This window comes from Mauremys mutica, chromosome 3 (genome assembly GCF_020497125.1).
Source record: "Mauremys mutica isolate MM-2020 ecotype Southern chromosome 3, ASM2049712v1, whole genome shotgun sequence".
Taxonomy (NCBI): domain Eukaryota; kingdom Metazoa; phylum Chordata; order Testudines; family Geoemydidae; genus Mauremys; species Mauremys mutica.
Window position 1 is genome coordinate 141,335,850 of NC_059074.1, and position 27,287 is coordinate 141,363,136.

At 43.3% G+C, this 27,287-nt stretch overlaps 1 protein-coding gene across 2 annotated transcripts in view; it reads right to left on the reverse strand.

Moving 5' to 3' along the window:
• Positions 1 to 27,287, reverse strand: part of SMYD3 (SET and MYND domain containing 3) — a 642,972-nt gene that overhangs the window by 365,552 nt on the left and 250,133 nt on the right. The window lies entirely within an intron of this gene.

The window sequence follows — 27,287 nt, forward strand, 5'->3', positions numbered from 1 at the left end:
TTAATCTGAGGGTTTATATTATCATCCCTTTGTTCTAAAATTAAAGCCCCTTTCTGATTTATTGCTCTTGTTTGTGTAAGTGGAAGGAAAACTTTTGGATACTCTTCTGCAGTGGATGTTGCAACACCAGTGGTGAGCTTGAGCCGGTTCGAGCCGGTTGTTAAATTTAGCAGCCATTTTAGAACCGGTTGTTCCAGGACAACCAGTTCTACAAGGGCTGCTAAATTTAACAAAAGCTCCCGCCCAAGCTCTCCTGCTCCGCCCCCTTTCTCCTCCCCCTGCCCTGCTTCCCGCGAATCAGATGTTCGCGGGAAGCCTGAACAAGCAGCAGGCAGGCAGGCAGGTAAGCTGGGGAGGGGAAGTGCGGCTCCGCGGCGCGGCCTGGCTCGGCTCCTGCCCCAGGCTCCGCGGCGGGGGCTCCTGCCGCCCCGGGGTCCGGGGTCCGGGCGGCGCGGCGGGGGCTCTTGCCACCCCGGGGTCCGGGCGGCGCGGCGTGGCGGGGGCTCTTGCCACCCCAGGGTTCGGGCGGCGCGGAGGGGCACGGGCTCCTGCCACCCCGGGGTACGGGGTCCAGGCAGCGCGGCGCGGGCTCCTGCCGCCCCAGGGTCCGGGGTCCGGGCGGCACAGCACGGCAGGGCCTCCTGCCGCCGCGGGGTCCGGGCGGCACGGCGCGGCAGGGCGGGGCCTCCTGCCACCGCGGGGTCCGGGCGGCGGGGCAGGGCCTCCTGCCGCCGCGGGATCCGGGGGGCGCAGCCTCCTGCCGGTCTGGGGTCCGGGCGGCACGCGGCGGGGCAGGGCAGGGCCTCCTGCTGGTCCGGGCGGCGCGGCGGGGGCTCCTGCCGGTCCGGGGTCCGGGCGGGGCGGCGGGGCACAGCGGGGGCTCGGCTCCTGCCCCGGCGTCCAGGCCCCAGCCCAGCTGGGCCCCCATCTCCAGGCAGCAAGGTAAGGGGAGCAGGGAGGGTGTCTTGGATAGAGCCTGGATGAGGTAGGGGTCCTGGGGGGCCATCGAGAATGAGAGGAGGGGTTGGGTGGGGCGGCAAGGGGCAGTCAGGGGACAGGGAAGGGGGGGAGGGGTCAGGGGTCCCGGGGGTGTGTGTCAAGGAACATGAGGGGTTGGATGGGGCACGACCCCCCCCCGGAGGGGGAAGAGGGAACCGGTTGTTAATATTTTGGCAGCTCATCACTGTGCAACACTATCTAATTAGGTCATCATCTCTCAGTAGGTCTGAGCATTGCTTGTTTTATTAATACCTGATATTCTTTGATGTTTTAAGTAGTTGAAAAATGTAAATATTAAATTAAAAGTTTATGCACAAAGTTTATCTAAATTAAAAATGCAATGATGCAATTGCTAATGTAAGATGTTAAAATGTCCAAGGAAAACATATTATTGTAATTTACACAGACAGTGAAAAGTAGGTAGCTCAGACAAACAGAATTTCAGAGAAGCATCAATCTTATTCCCAATGGAGATGGGTAATGAAGTGAAAATAGCAGTACACTTTCGAAATAATTCTGCTAAGTTCATGGACACAAATGATACTCAGTTAAGGCTTCGAGTGACGTATATGTACTGCCTTTAACTATAAACATGTGAGTTGCTAATTCAAGACATCATTACAAGTTAACAACAAATCAAAATAAACAGATAAGTGTATTTAAAACCTAAAAATATACATGATTCTGATGCCATAACTTGTCTAACTACTCATATGGTTTGGTACTCACATGGGAAAGAAACAAAACAAAAAAATTCACAGCAGAACAAAAGTAGGCATATTATCGTCTCCAGTCCATTGGACTCAGTGGGTATACCCTTAGCGTAGACCAGGCCTAAAGGGTCACCTATGTATCGTACCACTCAGGAAGCTTTTGGGGGTGCAAGGTCGTAAAAAATTGTCATTGTTTCCCTGTGTCCATGGAAGATCTGCATGGACAAAGGAAAGAAAAAGGAAGGTAAAACTGTTCAGCTTCTATATACTTAATCACTATGCATTATTCTTTTAACATACTATATGTAGCCAAGAGAGCTAAATGGACAATCAAACATTCTGATCCTTGCCTCCTAGTAAGCTCTAATGGTTTAAGGAGATACATTTATTCTTTCTTATTTTCTTATCAGAGCCTTTGTGACTTGTTTGTGGCATGCACTTTTACTTCTCTTTCCATTATTTACTATTTTCAGACTTTTACTCTGATTACTTAATACATCTATTTCCCTACTGGCCTTTTCTGTCAATGGTGACTCTAATGGAAATAGCAGTAAGAAGCTGTTTGAAATCTGGGGACTTGGAACCGTTGGTGTGTATCTAGTAATAGCAAACAACGTTCTGTGATGGCAGCCAATGCTTACTGAACAGCTGACAGAGCCATTTAGTTACAGTTTGCAAATGTGAAACTCCAATTGTCCACAGACCAAAATCATCCTTAGAAACAATCAAAAATATCGGTCAGAGGCAGAAAATGTGTCTTAGATCTGTTTGTAAAGCACAATGTCGGCATTTTATAAATGTGTTTTGAGAAGAAGAAAATACAGTGAAAATCCCCCAAATCGATTTCCCTTTGATGCAATTCTTTACATGTATGGCTCAGCATGCAGAAGTGTATCATACCCCCTGCATCACACAGACCTAAATCATGCCCAGCTCTAACCTAAAGACAGTTGGGACAGATGCTGAATGTGAAACATTTGCATAGACACTGGCAGAGAGCTCTGGCAGCAGGGGGGAGGGAGAGCTCAGTGGTTTGAGCATTGGCCTGCTAAACCCAGGGTTGTGAGTTCAATCCTTGACGGGGCCACTTAGGGATCTGGGGCAAAAAAAAATTGGTCCTGCCTAGTGTAGGCAGGGGGCTGGACTCAATGACCTTTCAAGCTCTAGGAGATTGGTATATCTCCAATTATTACTATTACTAATCCATTTGACCCTGACAAACATACTTCCTGAGGGTATTTCAGCCAAAACACTTCACAGATTGCTGTACAGTAGTCTCAGTGGGTAAAATTCACCCCTGGGCAAAAGATGAAAGCCCTTTGGCACTACTTAATTCCCACCTAAGGCCTATACTGACTTAAGACGTGCACAGGGGTGAATATCACCAACGCACTGGAGAGACTGGGAGAATGTATTTAGAAGAGGGGGTATGGATGGTATAAGCTAAACCAGGGGTTCTCAAAAGTGGGTTATGAGACCATTTTAATGGGGTCACCAGGGCTGGCTTAAGACTTGCTGGGGCCCAGTGCCGAAGCCCAAGCCTAGGGTGACCAGGTGTCTGGTTTTCAACTGGAACAGCTGGTTGAAAAGGGACCCTAGTAGCTCTGGTCAGCGGTGCTGCGGGGCCAAGGCAGGCCAGTCCCTACCTGTCCTGGGGAACCGTGCTGCGCCCCGGAAGTGGCCGGCAGCTCCGGCTCCTAGGTGGGGGAGTCACGGGGCTCCGCACGCTGACGCTGCCCTGAGCACCAACTCCACACTCCCATTGGCCGGGAACTGGCCAATGGGAGCTGACGGGGTGCGGTGCCTGCGGGTGAGAGCAGCGCGTGCCATGGAGCCTCCTGTCATCACCACCACCCCCCGCCTAGGACCCAGACCTGTTGGCTGCTTTCGGGGCACAGCACGGTGCCCCAGGACAGGCAGGCAGGCAGCCTTAGCCTCCCCGCTGTGCCGCTGACCAGGAGCTGCCCAGGGTAAGCCTGTGCCCCAACCCTGAGCCACCTGCCCCAAGCCCCCCCCAGATGGAGCCCCTTCCTGCACCCCATGCCCCTCATCTCTGGCCCCACTCCAAAGCCTTCACACCCAGCCCAGAGCCAGTATCCCTTCCTGCAACCCAACTCCGATCACTGAGCTCCCGCCAAACCTGGATTCCCCTCCTGCACCCCAGAGCCCTCACCCCCTCTGCTCCTCAACTCCCTGCCCCAGCCCTGAGCCCCCTCTCCAACTCCAAATCCCTCATCCCCAGCCCCACCCCAGAGCCCGCACCCTCAGCTGGAGCCCTCACCCCCTCCTGCACTCAACCCGCAGCCCCCTCCCACATTCCAAATGTCCTTGGCCCCAGCCCCCCAGCCTGGAACCCCCTCCTGTACCCCAAACCCCTCATCCCCAGCCCCACCCCAGAGCCCACACCCCCAGCCGGAGCCTCACCCCTGGGTGGCAGGGCTCAGATTACAAGCCCCCTGCCCTAGGGCTTCAGCTTTGGCCCCCTGCCCGGGGTGGTGAGGTTCAGGCTTTGGTCCAGACCCCCCCATCTGGGGTGGCAGGGCTTGGGCAGGCTCAGACTTTGGCTCCCCCTCCAGGGGTTGTGTAGTAATTTTTGTTGTCAGAAAGGGGTCGCGGTGCAATGAAGTTTGAGAACCCCTGAGCTAAACTAAGTAGGGTAGGTAGACAGGCCAGCTAGTTCTGAAACAAAACCATTAATACAGTAACTGAGCTTTAGCAGATAAACTAAGATTAAGAAAAGAAAAAGAAAAGAAAAGAAAACTGCATACATTGGGCAGTGATTTCCATCCCATATAAACGCACCGAATTCAAGTGCATGAGGAACCTGGGGCAGGATGCTGGTTGTCAGACAAAGGATTTATTTATTTGGGCCTCTAGAAAAGTGACTTTAAAAAGCTGTGGGCATGTATGAAGACAGTGCCAGAATTAACAAGGGAAGGACTTTTTATTTTGATTTTTGAATCAACACTGCATGGAGTGCAGTGAATGCAATATCAAGAAGTGGAATGGCGTGGGAGTCCAAAGTCAGCATGTAAGCAGCATGCAGGCAGCTATTACTTCAAATGCTGATATGCCAGAGTTTTATTTAACAAGAAAAAGGTTCTTCATTGTATCTCCTTCAGTGAAATTATTAAATCAGTCAGTCATTTCTTGACCAGAAATTTAGCAGGTTTCTTCTATTCTCTCATGTTCCTGTGGTTGGCCCTGAGTTACAAACTCAAACTCTCCCTCTATCACTCCCACCCTCCAACTCTTGTATTTTTCCCCTGGTTCTTGCATTCCTCTTCTGGTGGTAATTTTCTCCTACTAGGCAACATTGAATTGGATCTGTCTTTAACGCTCTGTCTTTTATCTATTCACAATTTGGATTTTCTTGGATTTTGTCAGTCTTGAATTTGAAATTTCCAGAATCATGGATTTTAGGATCTGTGTGCATCCCCTTAGTAGACTACACATTATGTTGTCTCTCTCTTTCTTTTGTGTTATCTTGCACCTTGTCAAATCGTGCATCATATTACATCACAGCCTGCTAATTTTGAATGGTTTAATGTTTTGGCTGAGATTTAAACAGATGGACAGTTTTTGTTTAGTTTGAGTATTTGCCAACAATTTGAATGGTGTAAAGCTGATCCCAAATGAAGCCCACACACAGCCACAGAGAAAACTGAAAGCAGGAGGAAGTATTGTATTTAGATTAGATCCATTCTTGTAGACATCAAAGTTGGAAGGATGTCAAATTCCATAAGACATCTAGATCTTCAATCAACATGAGTATACACTACCACACAAAAGAATGTATAAAATCCTCCATTCTAAATTACAAGGAGACGGGGAGAAAGCCAGAGTGTAACTTAAAGAATAACGATTTTTTTTCCTTTTAAAATTGAACATAATGCTTGTGAAAGTTACCAGGTTGACAGCCTGCAGAGTGAAGTCCTGTAATTATCCATAAAAATAATAATACAGCATTGGTACCCAATCTTGACACAGAGGAACCACCTCAAGGGACCACTCTTCTTGTCCATTCAATCCACTGCCACTGCACTTTGATTGCCAATGAAGGTACCAATTGTGATGGTAATTTTAATTATGAGGAATCCTGTCTACCAGAATTTAAACTGGGAAGCTCATCTATTTCACACAGATCACTGAAAAAAAGCTGTTTCCCATTCCCAATCCAGGCTGATTTTATATTCTGCTGCCTCTGCCTTAAGGCTGCCATGCAGTCCTACCTCCAAAACATCATCTTCCTTTTTAAATACAGAACTGACATTAATGGACAAGAAGCAATGGCTTAAATTGCAGCAAGGGAGGGTTAGGTTGGACATTAGGAAAAACTTCTTAACAATCAGGGTGGTTAAGCACTGGAATAAATTGCCTAGGGAGGTTATGGAATCTCTATCATTGGAGGTTTTTAAGAGCAGGTTAGACAAACACCTGTCAGAGATGGTCTGATAATACTTAGACCTGCCATGAGTGCAGGGGGCTGGATTAGATGATCTCTCGAGGTCCCTCCCAGTCCTAGGAATTGTTTCATTTTATACCAGTGCAAAATGCAAGAGTTCAATCACTTATACAAGTCACATTGCACACAGCCTACCTTAGTAGTGATGTTAAAAACCCATAAATATCAGATTAATTTCAATTAATAGCCTTAAATAAAAACTGACAGACTTTTTAAAATACTGCTATATGTTCAATGATTTGAACAGGTTAAAATACTGGTAGCAAGGGTAAAACCTGCCATGAGCCCATGCCAGGCTCATGTTGAGAGGTGGCAGAGTATACAAAGGGGTCCATACTCCGAGATCTGGATTGAAGGCCTTTGGCCTCCTGAATATTATTTTATTCAGATGAATACTGATTTAATTCAGAATTTTATTTTGTGGGATAAACACATGTGTCTGTCTCTTCTTGAAAAGAAACTTGGAAAGGGTTGTAGGGAATTATTTGATGGCTTTACATTTCCTAGGCTTAGTGTACATTTCTTTCCTCTTTCTCCAAACAGGACAAGTTTAAACAAAATTGCGCATGCAAAATTCCTCATCATGGCTGCCTAAGGTCAGGCTTTCAGCCAGAGACTCAAGCTCTTAAGGGAGAGTTCAAGACCTCAGGACTATCTCCAAAAGCTCAGGACATGTTGAATAGAATAAAGGGAAAACAGAATCCAAGCAAACTACAAAGAAGACCATTCTTATGAGAATGAGCCCCATTATTGTCTTGCTTCAGATGAAATAGGGAATAGATTATGCACCTGATTTTAAACAAAATGAAGTTTATTTTTTCCTCCAAACGGCAGAGAAGTCAGTCAAAAAAAAAAAAAAAAAAGCCTCAGGCTCGTCTATTGGCCAACAGAGCTAAGTATTTCTTCTGGTTTTGGCCACTGATTACAGAACAAATTAGAAACATTACAATGTGAAAATATAAACTATAAACTAGTTTTTTCGTAAATTTCCCATGAAAATGTTAATGCTATGTTTTCAGTCATTTTGCATCTCTCAAGGTTTGTCCTTCTGCAAACGTCTGTAAAATGGCAATTTTCCTACTGAAAACATGCAAAATTCCATTTTTGGAAAACATCTTTCCTCAGGAACATGGTCATTTTCTCTCAAAGATGGGCTGATTTTCCCTGGAGAAGGAGCCCATTTTTAAGTGAAAAAATTGTGAAACATGGCAATTTTTCAGTGAAAAAGCCCTATTTAAATACTTAAATTACTAGTACAGTACTTTCATCTTATGTTATGAATATTTCCTTCGTCTATATTCAGCGTTTCATTTAAGACGTAACTTTTCTTTTCGGTATATGCTTTTCATAAATTATAGTAGCTCTCTGTGTTACATTAAGTATAAAATTGCAACTCTACTATTCTGTTTTACCATTATCTGTATTTCTGAAACCATGTTCATCACCACAGTATCTAAGTGCTTTCCAATAGTGTATTAAGCAACAAGACAAACATCTGTCTTGTGTTTGTTCCTTCATCCTCTCCCAGGGGAGAGATATGTGCAGTGGAGTGTTTGTTTAATAATAATATATAGCAACATGTTGCTATATGTTTATGTTTGAGAAGGCAGGATCAAAGAAAGGTGCCTTGTACATGTACTCTTTCTCTTCTGTTTCCCCACAACTATAATTCTATTAAAGAATACGCAACAATCCCCAAAATGTCCAAAATGGGCTACTAAAAACTAATGGCAGAAAATATAACCACATGGAAAAGAATGCTCTGTGTGTGTATTTATCTTTAAATGCTTCCTCTGCCATTTGGGTTAAATTGATGTGCCTGGAAGAAGACATGCTGTATTTCACTGTTTATTACTATGCAAGTATAATGAGGATAGTGGTCAATTGTTCTCTACATCCACTGAAGGTAGGACAAGAAGTAACCTACTTCGTCTGTGGTTGGGGAGATTTGTGTTGGACGTTGGGAAAGACTTTCTAACTATAAGGATAGTTAAGTACCAGAATAGGTTACCAGGGGTGGCTGTGGAATTCCTGTCATCGAAGGTTTTTGAGAGCAGGTTGGACAGATACTTGTCAGGGATGGTCTAGGTTTCCTTGGTCTGCCTCAGCACAGCAGGCTGGACTTGATGACCTCTCTAGATCCCTTCCAGCCTTGCACTTCTGTGATTCTAAGTCAGGTGTACAGAATGTCTATTCAGTAATGTCCAGGAACTACAAGAAATTTACTCTCAGCTCCTGAAGTCTTGCACATGAGGGATATGACCAAAGAGTGGAGTTCTGTAAGGATACTTCCTTTCAAAGGAGGTTTGTAAAGAACCAATTAAGGTCTAAAAGTATAGAAGACAGCAATGAAAAAGTGAACAAATATATTGGAATGTTTAAATGACCCATTTATGATTACCAAGTTCAGTCACAGCTATACGCTGGAAGTGCTAATTTTTACTATTTACTTTCAATGAACTAATTAATATCATAAGCTGCTGTAGCCAAGCTTACTTCAAAAAATAGTTCTGATTTCGGAGCACGGAGAAATTAAAAATACTCTAGGTACAGCTGTGGAGATCCCTTATCTGGGAGATGAATGGAATTAATAAACCTTTTTAGTTCCAAAAATGTTAAGAACTAGAAATGGTCTCCTAGATCGTGGTGATTTAGCTACATGCTGAAAAATACTTCTACAGTGGCTTTATTATTATTATGTCAGCTCCCAAAAGTGTGCTAGGTGCTTTATAGAGCAAATAAAAATGCATCAAACTGATTCTCCTCTCACTCATAGACTATAAACTAGTTTCATATTGATGTAGCTCCATAGACTTTAATAGAGTTATTCCTGATTTACAGGGGAGTAAGCAAGAGGCGAGTCACTTCCCCAAAGAGCTTAAAGAACAAACAGGATAATAAACAATGAGGGTTACAACCGTAGGGAGGGAATGGGGTGAAAAAAGGCAAATGTTACACCAATAAGCTACACACACACTTTGGGGGAAATCATATATATGATCACCAGTCACAAAACTTTAACCCAAGGTTTATTACTAGTTATTTTCTACTAACAATGTGATCCTGCTCCCATCAAAGCCAATGACAAAACTCCCATTGAGCTGAATGGGATCAGGATGATGCTTGCTTTGTGACTAGATGTCTGCTAATTGCTACCAGAGGTTCTTCATGATTTCAGCACTTAAAAGTTAACTGAATTAGCACCTTTGTATAATTAGGATATGTCTACACTACAGCAGTGAGTCTCAGAGCCCAGATCACCTGACTTGGGCTAGCAATATGAGCCTAAAAATATCAGCATAGAGATTCTCGCTCGGGCTGGAGCCCAGATTCTGAAACCCAGAAAGGGGGGAGGGTCTCAGACCCCAAGCTCCAGCCAGAATATATCTACGCCTACACTGTTATTTTAATGACGTAGCCTGAGCCCCATGAGCCTGAGTCAGTTTACCCAGGTTCTGAGACTCACTGCCATGTTTTGTTTTCTTTTGTTTTGTGCAGTATTCTACGTACCCACCGTTTCCTAAAGCAAGAGAGGGATTTCAGGGATTTAAGGAGGTCTATAGGAGATGAAGGGGAGGGCTTGCTCGATTTTGTTGCTGTTCATTTGTTTGTTCCCTCCTCTCTCTGGTGACCTCCTGGATATTTCCTAAGCTCTAAGGGATAAATGAGGAGTGTCCATGACATTATGCATATAATTATTCATTAGAGCTGCCTTTCTTATTTTATCCTACTGTATCCCTTTGACCACTCCTGTTGTGTGAAAGACACTCACTGTACATATTAACGGTCATGAAGGACTTTATTACAGAGAGATTCTAGTGACTACCTGCAGCTTGTTTGAATCTTGTTACAGGAAAAGTGGCTATTATGAGGGAAAGAGAGGAGCGATGTGGGATTTAATATCCCTCTACCCAGTCCTCCTAGCAGGATGTGTGATCCCTTAAGGCATCTCTTCTACTGAGGGTAGGGGACTATCAAGACCCAGGCCTCATCTACACTAAGGATTTGCTCCAATTTCAATCATCAGTGGCCAGCCACTGGCCTTGCCGCACCAGGGCACGCCCTAATGTAGAGTAGCAAAGCCACTATTTGTGCTAGTGGAGCTTTCTCCTGACTGAATCTAGAGTAAGATGCATGGGTGTGAAGAACGGTTTGCCTGTCCATACCAGAGGTTGTACTAAGGGAGCTACACCAGGGGCTGTAGTTGGGGCAAATCCATTATGTAGACAGGAATCTTTAACAGTCAACTCCGGTGGAGCTCTTCTAATCTAACTGATGTTCGGACAGCTGAAGATTTAGAGCACAAAATGAACATATCTTTATTTTCCTGTTTGATACGCTGACTAGCAGCCTCTACAAGCAACCTAATGGTAGAAATTAAAATACAAGCCTTGCTAATTGCATTTTGTATATTTGGTTTTTTTTGGTCAGTCAGTTAACCCTGCTTTTCATAATGACCATTTCAAACAGCCAACCCAGACACAGTTTCTATGCTTCTCAGGGTGCAAAATATATATATATATATATATACACATATCTTAAATTGTTACAAACCGTTGGCTCTCTCCGGTGAGACTTAACCATTTACAGAGGTTACACTGTGTTACATGGTGGTGTCTAATCACTGATAAGCACATGGGACTAGATTGTAACAACACAGTCTGCTGCTCCACCCCAAGTGCAGACCAGGAACCTGTGACTCCGAGGGCCATGTTTCAGTCCCTAGATCCCTCCTTGCTCCACGGGGAAAAACAATCTGTGTCAGCCTTTGCCAGGTGCAGGTTACTTTCTCCCCACTCCACTGTGTCAGTTCAGGGGAGAAGAGAAATTCCAGGACTCCACCCTCTCATGCATGCCCTGTCCATCTATGTGGGAGGAGGAGCAGCAGCCTCACAGAAACCCCTTTGAGCTGTGACCTACAATGCGGGTCGCCAAAGCACTTGAGGTTGGAAACAACTTACACCTTCAATAGGGCAAAACTCAGTCAGTATCTCCAAGCTATGCCCTCTCCATTTTCAACAATCAGCAGCAAGCCATTTTTGCTAAGTGTCTAACGTTATGCAGAATAAACACCTAAATCTCTTCTCCAAACCACGGAATATTGGAGAGGTAGCTGGACGGCAGGGATGGTTTGGGGTAAATGGACACTCTCATTGTGGTTTGGAAGCAGTAGTTCGTTAGCTTTCATCAGCCTTATTGGTCATTATAGTCTTTATCCTCATAAATAACTTCCAATATTTCAGAGCAGAAAACCATCCGATTGCTAACACATCCCCCGAGAGAGCTGATACCACGCAATGGGAAAGCAGTGGAAAACAGAAATATTCATGGGGAAAACAAACGAGAATCTCCTCCTCCTCATTTTGCTTAAACTGCCACACTCTGGTGCCCAACATAAAGGGAAAAGGTAATCAGAATTCAAACATCTTTCACATTAGAGATTGTCAAAAAGACAGGGAGGAAATTGTAAAAATTTCAAAAACAGTTTTGTTTTTATGTTTTTGAAAAGCATCAATTTGGAAAATGTTCATGATGTTTCCCACCCTTTTTTACTCAAGGAGGAAAAAGAGGAAATCCAAAAATGAAGAATATTTCCGTTTTTTTCACTTTAAAAAAAAAAAGAACATTTTTCATTAATGTTCATTATTTTTAAAAGGCCATTTTTTGACCAAAAAATTTCATTAGAGAAATGTTGACCACCTTTACTCAGCATACACCTTAAAATCCGGCCCCCCATCACCCTCAGGTATCTAAAAGGGTGTCATCAGGAGGAGGGAGAAAACTTGTTCATCTTAGCCTCTAAGGGTAGAACAAGAAGCAATGGGCTTAAACTGCAGCAAGGGAGGTTTAGGTTGGACATTAGGAAAAAGTTCCTAAACTGTCAGGGTGGTTAAACACTGGAATGAATTGCCTAGGGAGGTTGTGGAATCTCCATCTCTGGAGATATTTAAGAGTAGGTTAGATAAAGGTCTATCAGGGATGGTCTAGACAGTATTTGGTCCTGCCATGAGGGCAGGGAACTGGACTCGATGATCTCTCGAGGACCCTTCCAGTCCTAGAATCTATGAATCTACACACTTGTCCATATAGCTAGCTCACTAGCCATGGATTGCCAATACACCATCATAGTTGTATCTATGTGCCAGGTACAGCAGCTGTACTGTGGGTTTAAAAGTTTCTACTGGTTTGAGAATTACCACCCTGTTGTATGAATAGGGAATCTCTCCAGAGGTACAAACTTTCAAAGTAGTGGACACATTTTAAATACCACCAACGCACAAGAAAGAAACGAGACTCTGAAATAGAGGACACTGCCACCACTAGCCCCACAGCAGCTGGTGCCAGAAATTTCAGAAAAATCCTCAGGGAACTGCAATGCCACAGAGCCATGGAACCAGGATACCAGGACAAGATATGCCAGTCAATCCACACTATAGTAGCTTTTACATCCTCTTCCAACCACTCAAAATCACTTTTGCCATCTCCTTTAGCCCAGCTTGAGTGACTACAGAAGATATTTTGCTTCCTTATGTTTAAGCTTAGAAGGGCTGAATTTGTATTGGTAAATGCTGACAAATGTTAATTTCACCATACACACAAAACCAATGAAAAAAATATTTCTATTGACAACAGAATTTGCCAGATAAGAACAGTAAGAAAAATGCTGCTTGAGAATTGATCAGAGTTTAAGGCAATTTATTTTGCATATTTTGATGAATGATGTTGACAATTAAAGCTTTTATAACCATTAAAACATAAACTTTTTGAATCTCAACATCTACTGTCACTAAATAAGTGTCCTCCACCACCACCCCTGGGTTAATTCCCCCCTCATCATTTAAATCAATAAAAAATGGAAGAACAATTGTTAAAACCCATAATTTTGTGCAACTGTAAAAATGTAAGTCGATAAACATTTTAAAATGCTTAAAAGTCAACATTGATATCACCTATCGAAATTATTAAAAAATAAAACCTAATTCTACCAAGCTTACTTGCGTTCTATGAACCAAATCCCAGTTCCCTTGAAGTCAGTGGCAAAATTCCCAATTATTTATAAGAGGATCAGGATCTAACCCTATATTTTGAAAGGGAAATATATGTAGCATTCATTCCCAGTCTCTGTGGCCACCAAGGGTTATAAGTATAATGTTTCCCCATCTGGGTGTTTGTGTTGGGTTTCCTCACAGGAATTTGGCGAGTCTTTCCTACATACCCAAATGTATATGGGATCTTCTGCCACATGAAGATTTAGAACTGATGGCATAACAGCATTTTATAAAGGAAACGAAATCCATCTCACCTTCCTCATTTGGGGCTCAAGAGAATTCTTACATTTCTGGCACAAAGTTGGTTTTCTAAGTACTCCAGACGAGTTGTCTGCAACTAGCTTTTACATCAGTGCAGAGTGAGTTGTGATGCAGGTATCTCATGTTTTATCTTTATTGCTCAGAGTTTCCACTTGTGTATCTGGTTTTTCTCATCACTCCTCCAGTTTAGTTAATTTAGAAGAGATGCCCTTGATTTTTGTCTCAAGGGAGAATGAAGTTGTTTTTTTCTTTTCCCCCTCCCCCCCCCTTTTTTTTTTTTTTTAACAGGTCATGTTCTCCAGCAATGCATGAAGTACAGGGTGTTGCAAGACCTGCAAAGCCAAAGGAAGCATGCTGGAGGAAGAAACACAACTTCCTATTCTTACTTTTAGGCACAGACTGTATTAAAACACTTCTCCTACACACTGTCTAATCAAAGCTATGGCTTTTAGGTTCATTGCATTTTAAATGAGAGCACATTTTCATAATAAAAAGCTAGCCTATAAGCAGTTGCTCTAGTTTATAGATATTCCTAGTTCCCTGGCAAAAGTCCGTTCCCACTTGTAGGTTTTCAGCATCTCCCCCTCTGCACCCTGAGAACAAGCCCTAAACCTAAATAAAATTATCTTCAGGCAGGGGCAGCTCTAGACATTTCGCCGCCCCAAGCACGGCAGCATGCTGCGGGGGGCGCTCTGCCGGTTGCTGGTCCCGCGGCTCCGGTGGACCTCCTGCAGGTGTACCTTCGGAGGGTCCGCTGGTCCCGCGGCTTCGGTGGAGCCGCGGGACCAGCGGACCCTCCGCAGGCATGCCGCCGAAGGCTACCTGCCTGCCGCCCTCCCGGCGACCGGCAGAGCGCCCCCCGCAGCATGCCATCCCAAGCACGCGCTTGGCGTGCTGGGGCCTGGAGCTGACCCTGTCTTCAGGAGTGGCTAGTTAGCCCAGCCCACCCCACCTCTCCAGTTTAGGCCATTTCTGGATGGGAGAAGGCATTGCTCACTACCTATCTCTGGAGGCAGGAATTAAACTGGTTCACCCACCCTTTCTTTAACAGTCACAGCCAGGTGGCAGTACTCCGTAACCTCTGTCTAGCTCTGTCCTGCTGTTCTCATCTAAACGAGGAGGCCTCTGGGACCGCCCTAGTCTATATCACCCAGAATGCACCATTCACTTCAGTAAACACAGAAGACAGGCTGTATCACTTAACTTTTCTGTGATGCGGCCACCAGGGAAAGGAGCATTCCCCTCACCCAACAACTTGACACTGAAGCAGAGTGGGCCACCTGACCTACAAACTATAGAGGTAGTGTGATATCGAGGTGCAGGCGGCAGTGGGTTACCACACCTTTTCTGAATGTCAAAAGCTCAGGGTCTCTTGAGGGAATGGGCAAAAGGTTGGTTTGGTTCTTACGAGTAAGAAGTCACCCATCAGTAACAAAGAAGACATTAACCTTTACTATTAGCCTTATTCTTAAATCATGCAGTTTTCTGTTTTCTTTCCACAAAGACAAATTCATCACTGGTATAGCACGACTGAAACCTGTAAGGTTTTGCTAGGAAAAAAAGAAGACCTGAAGTTTTTCCCCACTGATAAGATAGGGAGAAAAAGCTCACAACAGAATTACAGTACTGTTTCTTACTAACAAATTTTTTTTCTAACTGAGTATATTTGATATCTTTAAAATATAATCTGCATAATGAAGTTACATCAGACCCTTTGATAACAATGAACTTTTGCACATCATCACCATTCAAACTTGTAAAATTGAAAACACTTTCATGCACTTTGGGTCCGATTCTGATCTGGTGCCAGTCCAGAGTAACAATATTGATGTTAATGGAACTACTCTGACTTTACACCTGCATCACCGAAATCTGATATTTTGCCATTGACAAGGTACAAAATCCGATTCAATTTCCTGAAAAGAAAAGAAAAAACAAAACAAAACAAACAAGTTCACTTGAGTTTTTCTTTACTGGTAGTGAGGAAAGAACAGACTTCCTGCCTTTTCGGGCTGATGAAACTGGAAAGGTAACCTTTACTAGATCTGAGCACACCAGAGTGGTTGCAATGGCAAAACAATGAGAAATAACAAATGAGCTCATTATAAATACAAAAGGGTTTATTTTACAAGTTATTGCCACAGGGTGCCATAAAGCAATGCTTTATACACTCTAATCCGCCGCTAACAGTCAATAGTCATCATGATACATGCTTGTTAATCAATATTATGAAGTCATTTTAATTTAGCTGTTAGCCATTCCTTCACCAACTGTCTTGTAATAGCCAATTCACTAGAGTAGCCATTTTTGTCAACTGTTATAAAAATGGTAGCTGTTAAGTGAATTGCAAGGCAGCAATGTGAGGGGATGGGGTTGTACTCTGCCACACCCTAGCATAGCCCAAGTAACTTTACCCATCACATTCTAATCACGTATTGAAGCGGGAAATCAAGCCTGTATTAATGATGGAGCATAAAATTACTGCCTTAGAAAATAAAGGCCCAAATACACTTCTGGCCTACAGTCACAGTGAATTTGTCCTTTAAGACAAAAATAGAGGGCATCTCTTCTAAATTATCCAAACTGGAAGAGTGATGAGAAAAAACAGATATACATGTGGAAACTTTGGACAATAAGGATAAAAAATAAGGATACATCACTGTACACTAATGTAAAAGTTCGAGAAAGGCAGCCTACTTGTAAACAACCATCTGGAGTACTTAGAAAACCAATGCTTCCATCCTAAATCTATCTCATTTCATCCAATTAATCATGGTGCAAATCCTGAAGACCTTATTCAAAGTTAAGGATCAGAGGGGTAGCCGGGTTAATCTGGATCTGTAAAAAGCGACAAAGAGTCCAGTGGCACCTTATAGACTAACAGACGTTTTGGAGCATAAGGTTTCATGGGTGAATACTCACTTTGTCAGATGCATATCATGAGTATTCACTCACAAAAGCTTATGCTCCAAAATGTCTGTTAGTCTATAAGGTGCCACAGGACTCTTTGTTGCTTTATTCAAAATTAGTGAAAGTGACTTTTGCCTGCAGAAGGCCTCAGTAAGGACTTCAAGATTTGATTTAACATTAATTACCTGGCAACAAAAACTTTGTGTTGTGACAGGATGTAGAGGTTGTGATAAACGAAGTGCGGTGGGGAGCTCCCTTTGATGGACACCCAGCAAGCCAGTTAGCTGAAAATCCCTCTTGGTAGCTGTTCTCTGCTTGCTTTACCTGTAAAGGGTTAACAAGTCCACAGGTAAAAGAAAAGGAGTGGGCATCTGACCAAAAGAGCCAATGGGAAGGCAGAACTTTTTAAAATTGGGAAAGAAACTTTCCTTTTGTCTGTTGTTCTTGGGCTGCAGGGACAGAGCAGCAATGCTATACGCAGGAATGCTGTATAAGGTTTGAACCAGGTATGAAAAAGTATCTTCCATACCTAGAAGAAATTATTTGGATAGGGAATGTTTAGTTAGACACAATCGGGTTTATTCTTATTTTGGTTTGTGGATCTCCTCTGTGATAGCCCCAGATGCTGAACCCCCAAGAAAGCTATTTTGGGTGCTTAATTTTTGGAATTTCTCTTTTAAAATCTAGCAAAAGTCTAAGTTCCAGATGTATTTTCTTCCTTCTTGTTTTTAATAAAATTTACCTTTTTTAAGAACAGGATTGGATTTTTGTGTCCCTAAGAGGTTTGTGCATATGTTGTTCAACTAGCTGGTGATAACAGCTAATTTCCTTTGTTTTCTTTCTCAGCTCTTCTCCAGAAGGGGAGGGGGTGTGAAAGGGCTTGAGGGTAGCCCACAGGGAGGAATTCCCAAGTGTTCCTTCCTGAGTCCAAGGGTTTTTTGCATTTGGGTGGTGGCAGCATTTACCAAGCCAAGGTCAGGCGAAGCTGTAACCTTGGGAGTTTATTACAAGCCTGGAGTGGCCAGTATTAATTTTTAGAATCCTTGCAGGCCCCCACTTCCTGCACTTGAAGTGACAGAGAGGGGAATCAGCCTTGACAGAGGTCTTGCACCCTGTTTGTCAGTGAGAGGGTTAAAACTTTAACAGATGCCTTCTGTAGCACAGCTCTGCCATTAGGAGAATGGGGCTGGGTGAAGCTGATTTCTCCATCAGAAAGGAAAAGGGAAAAGATTTACCAGTCATTTGTTGTAAATGAGTTTGAGTGAAATGAGAACAGATTAATTCTATGAAAAAGCGTATGGAAAAGCTTTGCCTGCAGAAATCTTCCTTGCACGTGCAGACTTGGGCAGCAAGAAACCTTATTCTTTTGTTCTTTATGAACACTGGCTCCAGCAACAAGACCTTTTCTCTGGCCTTGACAAAGCCAATCTCACCCTGCTCATAGCCATTCCAAATGATGCTACAAAGATCATTCTTCTAGCCTGCCAGTCTGACTACATCACCCTTCTCTTTGAATCCCTCCCCTGGTTCCCCTTCTCTGACAGACAACACAGAAGGAGCTGGTCTTCACTGTCAAGGCCCTTCATGACCCATCCCCACCCTACCTATCATCTTTCATTTATTATAGAAATATTGATTCCTGCCTTTGATTGGCCCATGATGCCAGCCTCCATCACCCATTTGTTAAATTTTCAAACAAGCACCGTCATGCTTTCTCCCATGCTGTCTTTCACACATAGGGTATGTCTACCCAGTAAAAACCGTGCATGGGCTAGCCCACCCAAGCTCACTTGTTACCCACACTAGCTGGATTCAATAGCTGTGAAGATGGTGCAGTATGAGCTTCAGCACAGATAATACAAGCCTGGCATGGACCCTGGGTACGTACTTGGCTGGCTTGCTAGCCTGTTCTGAAACCCACGCTACTCTGTCTTCACTGCTACTGTTACCAACACTAGCTGGGTAGGCTAACTCATGCACAGCTTTTGCTGTGTAGATGTTACACTCCCAGACCAGTTTTAAAACTGGAGTTTTATTAAACTTAGTATCCAAAAATAAACACACAGCTTGCACACGCCCGTTGCTGCTGAGTCCTTTCAGAGCGCACCAAACTCTACTGCTGCAACCCAAGACATCCCTTTTGACCCACTCAGCAGACCCTCAATCCTTAATGGGACAGAGTTCAAGTAAATCTAACCCTCTCATTCCCTTATGAGTGCTGTGCTGGCATTCCCTTAGGAGGAGCTCTGTGAATATCCAAATGGCTCCTTCATTATCTTCCTTCAAATCCCTCCTTAAAACTCTCTTGGGTACCTTGAAAACACTCAGCATAGTTAAGCCGTTGGTGCACAGTTCACCTCTTAGAACACCGACCAATACTGCCTTATTGTTTCCTTACACTCCCCTCTTTTGTCTCGTGTCTTACATTATAAGCTCTTTGTTCTGAGTACAGCACCTAATACAATGGGGTCCTCGTTCATGACTAGATTTCCTAGGTGCTATGGCAATACAAACAACAACAAATAATAGAGGCCTGATTTTGTATGTTACAGCTCATCAGAAAAGAAAGTCAATCAAAGATACCTCTCCAATGTCCCAGATTTCGCAGAATGTTCTGCATTTTGGGGGAATCAGCTGAGTCCCAAGGCAGGCAATCTTCTGCAGGCAAAGAGACAGATTCGTCTGAAGAATCCCCTTTCGCGTAGGTGCCCTGGACTGTGAACCAGGTGGCCATGGATTCTAAATTCATCAGTGCCGCCCAGAGGGGGGGGCAAGTGGGGCAATTTGCCCCAGGCCCCGGGCGCCACAGGGGCCCCCACGAGAATATAGTATTCTATAGTATTGCAACTTTTTTTTTATGGAAGGGGCCCCCGAAATTGCTTTGCCCCAGGCCCTCTGAATCCTCTAGGCAGCCCTGAAACTCACCTCTTCCATGCTGACTGCTGTTGATATTTCTGTGCACTTCACAACCTGGCCTTGAGCATGGCCTCATATGCTTAGACTAAGAAGCAGGCAAGTATTATCCCCCTGTTTTATAAATAAATTGACTGAGAGGTTATATAAGATCACTTCTTGCAGAAATGGCCACAGAACCCAAGTCTCATTCATTCAGCCAAACTGACTCTCAGGCAAAATGTGCCAAATCTAGGTACTTATAACCAGGGTATCACGTACCAGCCTTTTCCAGGGCAGGATTAGAACCCAAGAGTCCTAACCCCGCAGTTATATAACCCACTGACAACGTGAATGCCCCATTCTCCATGAGTGGCTGGCTGGTCCATATGAAGGATAACACTTGTTCCTTTAGGTCAAATGGTAGAGGTCTGTGCTGGGGCACTGACGTTCCAGAGCTCAATCATTGCTGCTCAGTCATTTTTCTGTTTTCTTGGTTGTTGCTTTCTTAATAACTGGTTTACTGTTGGGGTTGGTTCTGCTTGAGCAGGGGGTTGGACTAGATGACCTCCTGAGGTCTCTTCCAACCCTGATATTCTATGATTCTATGATTAACTCACACAGTGAAAACAACATCTTTAAAAGCTGATGAATAGTTATTAACCTTTATAGTCTGTCAACCATGGTGTGAGGTGCCACAAAACACAGGTGCTCCACATTTTGATTATTTGTCACATATTTTGGTTGCTTCCATCACACAGTGGCAGGTCTGACAATTGAGAGATATGCAGTCAAATCCCACTGCCAAATGACAACATGCTGGCCTTACCCTTAGGAAAATAAATGTTCAGTACAACTGAAAATTACATATTCGCTAATTAATAAATGAATTCTTATTCTATAAGGAGTGTGTGCTATAGCTGCATATTATTCTTGATCATCAAAATAGGGCAAACACAGCCATCCAATCATGACTTTAAAGTAGTGGTGACATCCTGAGTTAAAGGCGTTGTCTACCCTAGAAAGGATTTGGCGGTACTGGTGTAGACCCTGCTTATATCAGCAAAATAATTCTTTTGACAGCATAGCTCATACCAGTTCCCTGACAAAATAAAGACATTTTAGCTGGTATAAGTATGTGTGCATCTACACTAGGAGTTTTCTAGCCTAATTATGTCGGCTAAGGATATGATATTTTTCATGCCTAACTAACATAGCAATGGTGACAAAAGTTTTAAGTGTAGGCCAGGCCAAAGTCTCAGGCGTCTGGGAAGCCAATTCAAATTCAATTCCTGCCACAATTTAAATCAGTTCACTGGTCAATTCTTTTAGAGAAGCCTTAAAACTTTTTATATAAAACACCTATTGTAAAAACATTGTTTGAAAGGCATGAGGTAAATCTTTATCTTACTTTCTCCTTTTCTATAATAAAAGCATGGAATGAATTCTAAAGGTGCTTTGCAAAGGGGGTGGGGGGGGTTATGTTTGTGCCCACTTTTGCTTCTTTAGGATGCATAAAAAAGGCCTGATCTTTTAAAAAGAAAAAAAAAAGACCTCAAGGGGGACATGTTTCTTCCAGTAGAAACACGGCACTTGATTGCTTGGGCACACTGAAGAGGGGGTTATGGGAAATTAAAGAGGATGGATGATCTTGTAGCTAAGACACTAGAAGGAGACGCAGGAGTTCCCTGCTCTACCCCAGACTTCCTGTGTGACTCGGGCAAATCACTTAATCTCGCTGCTCATTGCCTCAGTTTCCCACCTGTAAAATGGGGATAACAATACTTCCTTTTACTGCCTTCTATAGACTGTAAGCTCTTCAGGGCATGGGCTGTCTCCTACTATGTGTTTGTACAACACCTAGCATAAAGTTGGGTCGCTGGGCACTACAGCAATACAAATAATAAAAGAAGATAATGGGACACAACTTTTCCTTGACTTCTGGTACCTCAGAGACAGATTCAACAGCAAGCTGAATCACAGATTTCACGGCCAGAGGGGGCCATTATGATTATCCAGTCTGACTTCCTGCATAACATGGGCCATAGAATTTCACCCAGTAATTTCTGTATCAAGTCGATAACTTCTGGTTTTAGACTCCTTTTTTGGCAGAAACTGTGGGAGGAGATACTGATTACACCTTTGTGGGGCCAGTGGAACTGCCTGGAGCTGTAGGAGGGTGTACTGCACAGAAACTGACCATACAGCCTGCAGTACTGAAGATGACACATGATTTGCAGGTCACTTGCAGAGCTATGGAGAGTTGGCGCCAGAGGTGTGATACATGAGTAGCACAACAGACATCTGTTGAACAATCCCCAACCCTCATGCTGACCCCAGAGAATTTGCAGACCATCCACAGCTTGCCTATGCCTATTCACAGACCTGGAACTTCTGCCTCTGTTGTGGGAGAACAGGGCACCATTCAGGAATAAATGTATATTCCCACAATTAGTTTATTCAGCCCGCAGTTTAGGAACGCTCTTGGCTTGCTCACTGACGTTAAGCTCTCCTCACACAGTAGCATCTGTGAGTAATGCTTTCTGCCATCTCTGGTTTGCTAGGAGATTCCATTCCCTCCTGGCAGATCATAATCTAGCCTCAGTTACTCATGCCTGACTCACCTCTTGTCTGGAACCTGGGCATGAAACCATCAGTGCTAAAGAAACTCCTACAGAACATTGCTGTATATCCAACATGGGACACCACAAGCACATAAAACCTGCCCTCCAATCCCTACACTGACTTGACATAGAAAATGCTCAACTGGGACCTTAAATTCATTTGCTAGACACTAAAAATCATGGACTGAATAGAGACACTGGATTTATGGTTTATTACAACAGTCTATAATCCACTAATCACACACACACCTCCATTACCTTCAATCCCTTCCTTTCCCCTCTGTGACTGGAGGGGTGTTAACAGGCCACTCCACTTTGAATGGTTCCTTGAAATGTGTGTTAACTACTTATGCTAAACAAACTGTTACACCTTGTATATAGCTGTGACACTCTGAACACATTTCCCAGATCTGAGTAAGACTCTGTGTAAGCTTGAAAGCTTGTCTCTCTCACCAAAAGAAGTTGGTCCAATAAAAGATATTATCTCACCCATCTTGTCTTTATAGAAAATGGAGTCATGTTCAAGGTCTCAGTCCTTATCTTAAGGGTGCTTCATGGCCTGGGCCCAGATATCTAAAAGATCCCCTAAAGCTCCAATGGTCAACAACTCTTTCTCTGGCACAATGTTCCTCTGGCACAATGATACTTTTTATGGTAAGGTTAAAGCTTGTCTGTGCAGGAGACAGATCTTTCATGGGGACCGGTCTGAGACTGTGGAATGAACTCCAACAGGAACTAAGAACCATCACAGACCTCACCATCTCCACTCCAAGTGTAAGGTGAACTAATTCAACCTGCCTTTTCTAACATAAACACAGAGCAACAGGGATATACAAACTAACCCAGAAATCCTACCAAAACAAAACACTCACAACATGTACAATTCTCCCCAGAGGGAGAGGATGAGAGCACAACCCACACAATAGATGTTAGTTGTGTCATGTAATGCAGTACTGGAAGTCGCTCAGAACCTGTGTTTATGAGAACAGTATAAAAACCTATATAGAAATAGGAAGAGGCAATGTAATGAGGTTACCCTCCCCTCTTACAGTGTTAGAAGGTGGGTGTGTTTTGAGAGAGAGGTCTGGGGAAATGATAGTGAAACTCAGGGCTTGTGAGGGCTGCACTGTAACTCCGCCACGTGGACAAAACTACATTAATGTGAACTAGAAATCTTTTTGTTCACACCCACAGGATATGTCTACACTACCCGCCGGATCATCTAGACGCGATACATCAATCCCCGAATGTGCTCCCCGTCAACTCCGGAACTCTACCAGGGCGAGAGGTGGAATCAGAGTTGACGGGGGAGCAGCGGCCATCGATCCCGCGCTGCGAGGACACGAAGTAAGTGATTCTAAGTCGATCTAAGATACGTCAACTTCAGCTACGCCATTCTCCTAGCTGAAGTTGCGTATCTTAGATCAAGCCCCAGTGTAGACCAGGCCACAGTGTCCACATGGAAGCATTACAGTGCAGCACCTCGATGCACACTGTTATTCATACTTCCATAGTTTCAACTGTGGGGCAGTGTAGATATAGCTAACGTGTTATTTTGGTGCTGTCTGTTACCAGCTCTCAGGGAGGCAGGCACTGCTTTGTGTGGGCTCTGGTGGCATTAAAGTTTGTTTAAAACAAACAAACAAACAAACTCCTAACAATGTGGCAACACTTCATTAATTCAAATACCCCTGATGCTACAATATGTTTTTAATAGAACCACTAAGAGGTGCAAATACCAAAACTGAGTAACTGCATGGTTTTATTACTATATCCCTGGTATTTCATTACCACATCCTTCCTATTGTTTGTTATTCTCACTCACTGTCATGTCTAAAATTAGATTGTAAACTCTTAGGGGCAGAGACCATATCATGTGATTTTATTCACTCTCTCAAGCACCCCAATATGCATATTTTGTATAATAATGTTATCCTTTAGTTGCATTTTAATATGCTAATGACTAATAATTTATTTCTGTAGAACAGGCAGGCAAATATGCCTATATGAATTATGAAGGAATTTATTTACATCTAAGGACACCAATCATAATATTCTAGTGATAACATTCTCTGAATTTTAAAACTGCATCAGTTAACTGGGGTTGTGACTGTTTATCACACACTTGACAACTGAAGGTGTTTCATGAATGACTATGTTTTTAGTAGAACATATGAATTATTTCTGAGACAGATTATACTCTAAAAATATTCCACTGACTTTCCACAGGTTCTAATTATATTTCAAAAAACACTAAGTCTCCCTAAAGTTTTCTTTTATGTAAAGGAAGGAAATGTGATGGGAATCATTCTAAAATAATTTATCCTGCTGGTTTATTTTTTCTCAGTGGTGTTGACTGGATTTTATTCAGTTTAATATAAATCTACTATGGCAACAGTTGCATCACTTCAGATCACACACTGTAGGATGAAAGACAGCATCCATCCCCTATCCCAGCACTTTGATCTTCTTGGAGTTGGACTTAAAAGCCCCAGTTTTCCAGATTTTCACACCTGCGAGACTATGCCTATAAAAGATTTCTAGTTGATTGCAAAGATTTTCCCCATTTATAATTAATCTAGTGAAAGCCTTTTCCTTTGAAAGCTCATTTGTGCTACACAGTGTACTCAGCGGTTAAGGGGTTAATGCATGAAATGGATCACTGGGCTGAAAATAAAAATCATGTTAAAAAAATTCTACACCAGGAGAATTAGGCACAACATAATATTGTAACCAGTGAGAATTCTCAACAGTAAAATAAAGCCTTGTACTCCCCGCATTTTCATTAGTTTTCCAGTAGTGCTGGATGTGGTGTGAATTACAATGAGCTGGAAAGCGGTGCCTGCTCCCTTTAAAGAGCATGTACTGTATAGAGAGAAGTCATGTCTTCAAATCACACTGTTCAGGTTACTGGCTTGTATATGATGGTATGTATTTTAGCACCTAAAATTACATTTTCCCCACTACTGAATGTTACATATAGCCTGTAAAACAATAAATGTTTAGTGGATTACAAAATGAACCACACAGTAATGTAAATTCTTGTTTAAAAGGCTACAGGGTAGTTTAAGTCTGCTAAAGCAGAATTCTGCCACAAATCTTTGACTGGGAGAGTGCTCGTAAGTCCAGACAGTAGGCATTGTGTACTCCTTAGAACAGCTGAATAAAAGATGACTAAAAGCCGGAACAGGAAGAAAATGCTGGTTGGTATAAGGTTGTAATGTGTTCTAATTTTTAGGGGGGGAGGGATAGCTCAGTGGTTTGTGCATTGGCCTGCTAAACCCAGGATGGTGAGTTCAAACCTTGAGGGGGCCATTTAGCAATCTGGGGCAAAATCAGTACTTGGTCCTGCAAATGAAGGCAGGGGGCTGAACTCAATGACCTTTCAGAGTCTCTTCCAGTTCTATGAGATGGGTATATCTCCATATATTATTATTATTAGTGGTGTCCTGGACAGAAGTAGTTATTGATCAGCAGAAAAAATAAATAATAGGGTTACAAAAGATACCACAGTACAACATATGTCACGGTACTGTAACACAGGACACCGCATACAGGAGACAAACAAACTTACATGCACAGAACCACTATTCCCTCTGAAACCACTATTTCTAAAGCTATTTTAGAGCTAAGCATCCCATCCGTATTTCATAGAAGGGTTTGAGTCACTGATCTTGAGATTCAGACCCAAATCTCAGCCCCAGAATCCCCAAAGACTCATTTAGGGACTCTGGTTAAGGCCCATTATAAAAATAGACTGAACAAGCAAAGCTAAAATTCAGGTCTGTATCCAAACTTCACGGTTCAGGTCAGATCTGGTGTTTGGGTTAAGGACCTATTCGCTAATAAAAATATGAAATGTAAGTAATAGTGGCAAGGAACCATACAATTCCTTATGGGGTGCTGATCTCATAAAAAAAAAATCCTGGGCTGCTCGGTATTCACTGACATTCATTCCTATCTGACTGACAGATGATAGCTGGCTGGAATAAGGACAGAAAGCAGCTCAAACAGAGGAAAACCTGAGCATACAGAACAGAGTCCCTGGACCTCATTTCCAAGAAGCCCAACTGGACTAGGCAGAGTCAGATACTCTGCTCTTAGGAGGAAGTCAGCGTGGATTCCCAGAATTCTGCAGCTACGATTGCAGAGCAAAGTTATAACCATCTCAGAACCATGATTTCATTCTTTGACTTTGGATCCCAGAAAGTCCTTAGACTCTCAGAAATTCTGTGGACCAACTGCCTAATTTCTTAAGGATCAATTAGGTTGTATCACAGACACCCTCCATTTTCTTTCAATTCAATAGCTTCTAATTTTATTAAATTCCATACAGACTACAGAAATCCCCTGTTCCTGAAAAGGTGAATGAAGTCTTGGAAACTGTTTATATTAGCATGGTTTTGACAGCAGATGACGACTTGTGTGGATAAAGAAAAACATTTTTTAAAGGGAGTTAAAAAATCCTGAAACACAGTAGGTTGGGGCAATTTGCGTACCTGTGAGACAAACAGCAGCAACAATACTTTGGTTTTTTCCCTTTTTGCATGGTACACTAATGTGCAGAAATGATCCAGAGCTTCCAAGTTCAGATCTGGACCTACATTTCCCCAAAATGCAGAGGTATTTGGGTATGGAGTTTTAGTGCACGCCCATTGATTATCATGCATTTGTAAATCTATGAACTTCTTTTTATAAACATGGGTATTCTGTAATGTACTCCAACAATCAGATGTGTCTACATCAATCCTTAAATCAATTTGACAAATCATATTAAAACCATTTTTTGATACATGATGTCACGTGTTCCTATTATTATAACAGTTCTGTGAAGTGCTCAGAGTTCTGTGGACACAGAACTTCTCTCTCCGGTACACTATTCACAAACACTACATAAACTTTACAAAATTAAAGAAGAGGGGGCAAAATGTGCCCTGACTACCCAGAAACAAAGCTTACGGTACCATGGAAATCACAGTCAGTGCCTTCCCACACATCTATGGGCACAGCACTGAGTCAGATCAGGAAAAAGGAGGAACCTTTCCCTATGAGTTGACTCATAACTGTCTACCACAGGGTTCTTGCACCTTCCTCTGAAACAACTGATGCTGGCTGCCACAGGCACCGACTTTGTGATTTCCTGGGGGGTGCTTGACCCCCCCCACTTTACCCCACCCCTGCTACATCCCCTTCTCGCCCTCAACATACCCTGCCCCATCTCTTCTCACCCCATTCCACTTCCTTCCCTGAATGCGCCCCGCCTCTGCTCCTCCCCCTCCTCCCCAGCACCTCCTGTACACGGCTGAAAAGCTGATCACCAGTGGGCAGGAGGCACTGGGGCGGAGGGAGAGGAGCTGATTGGAGTCCGCTGGCA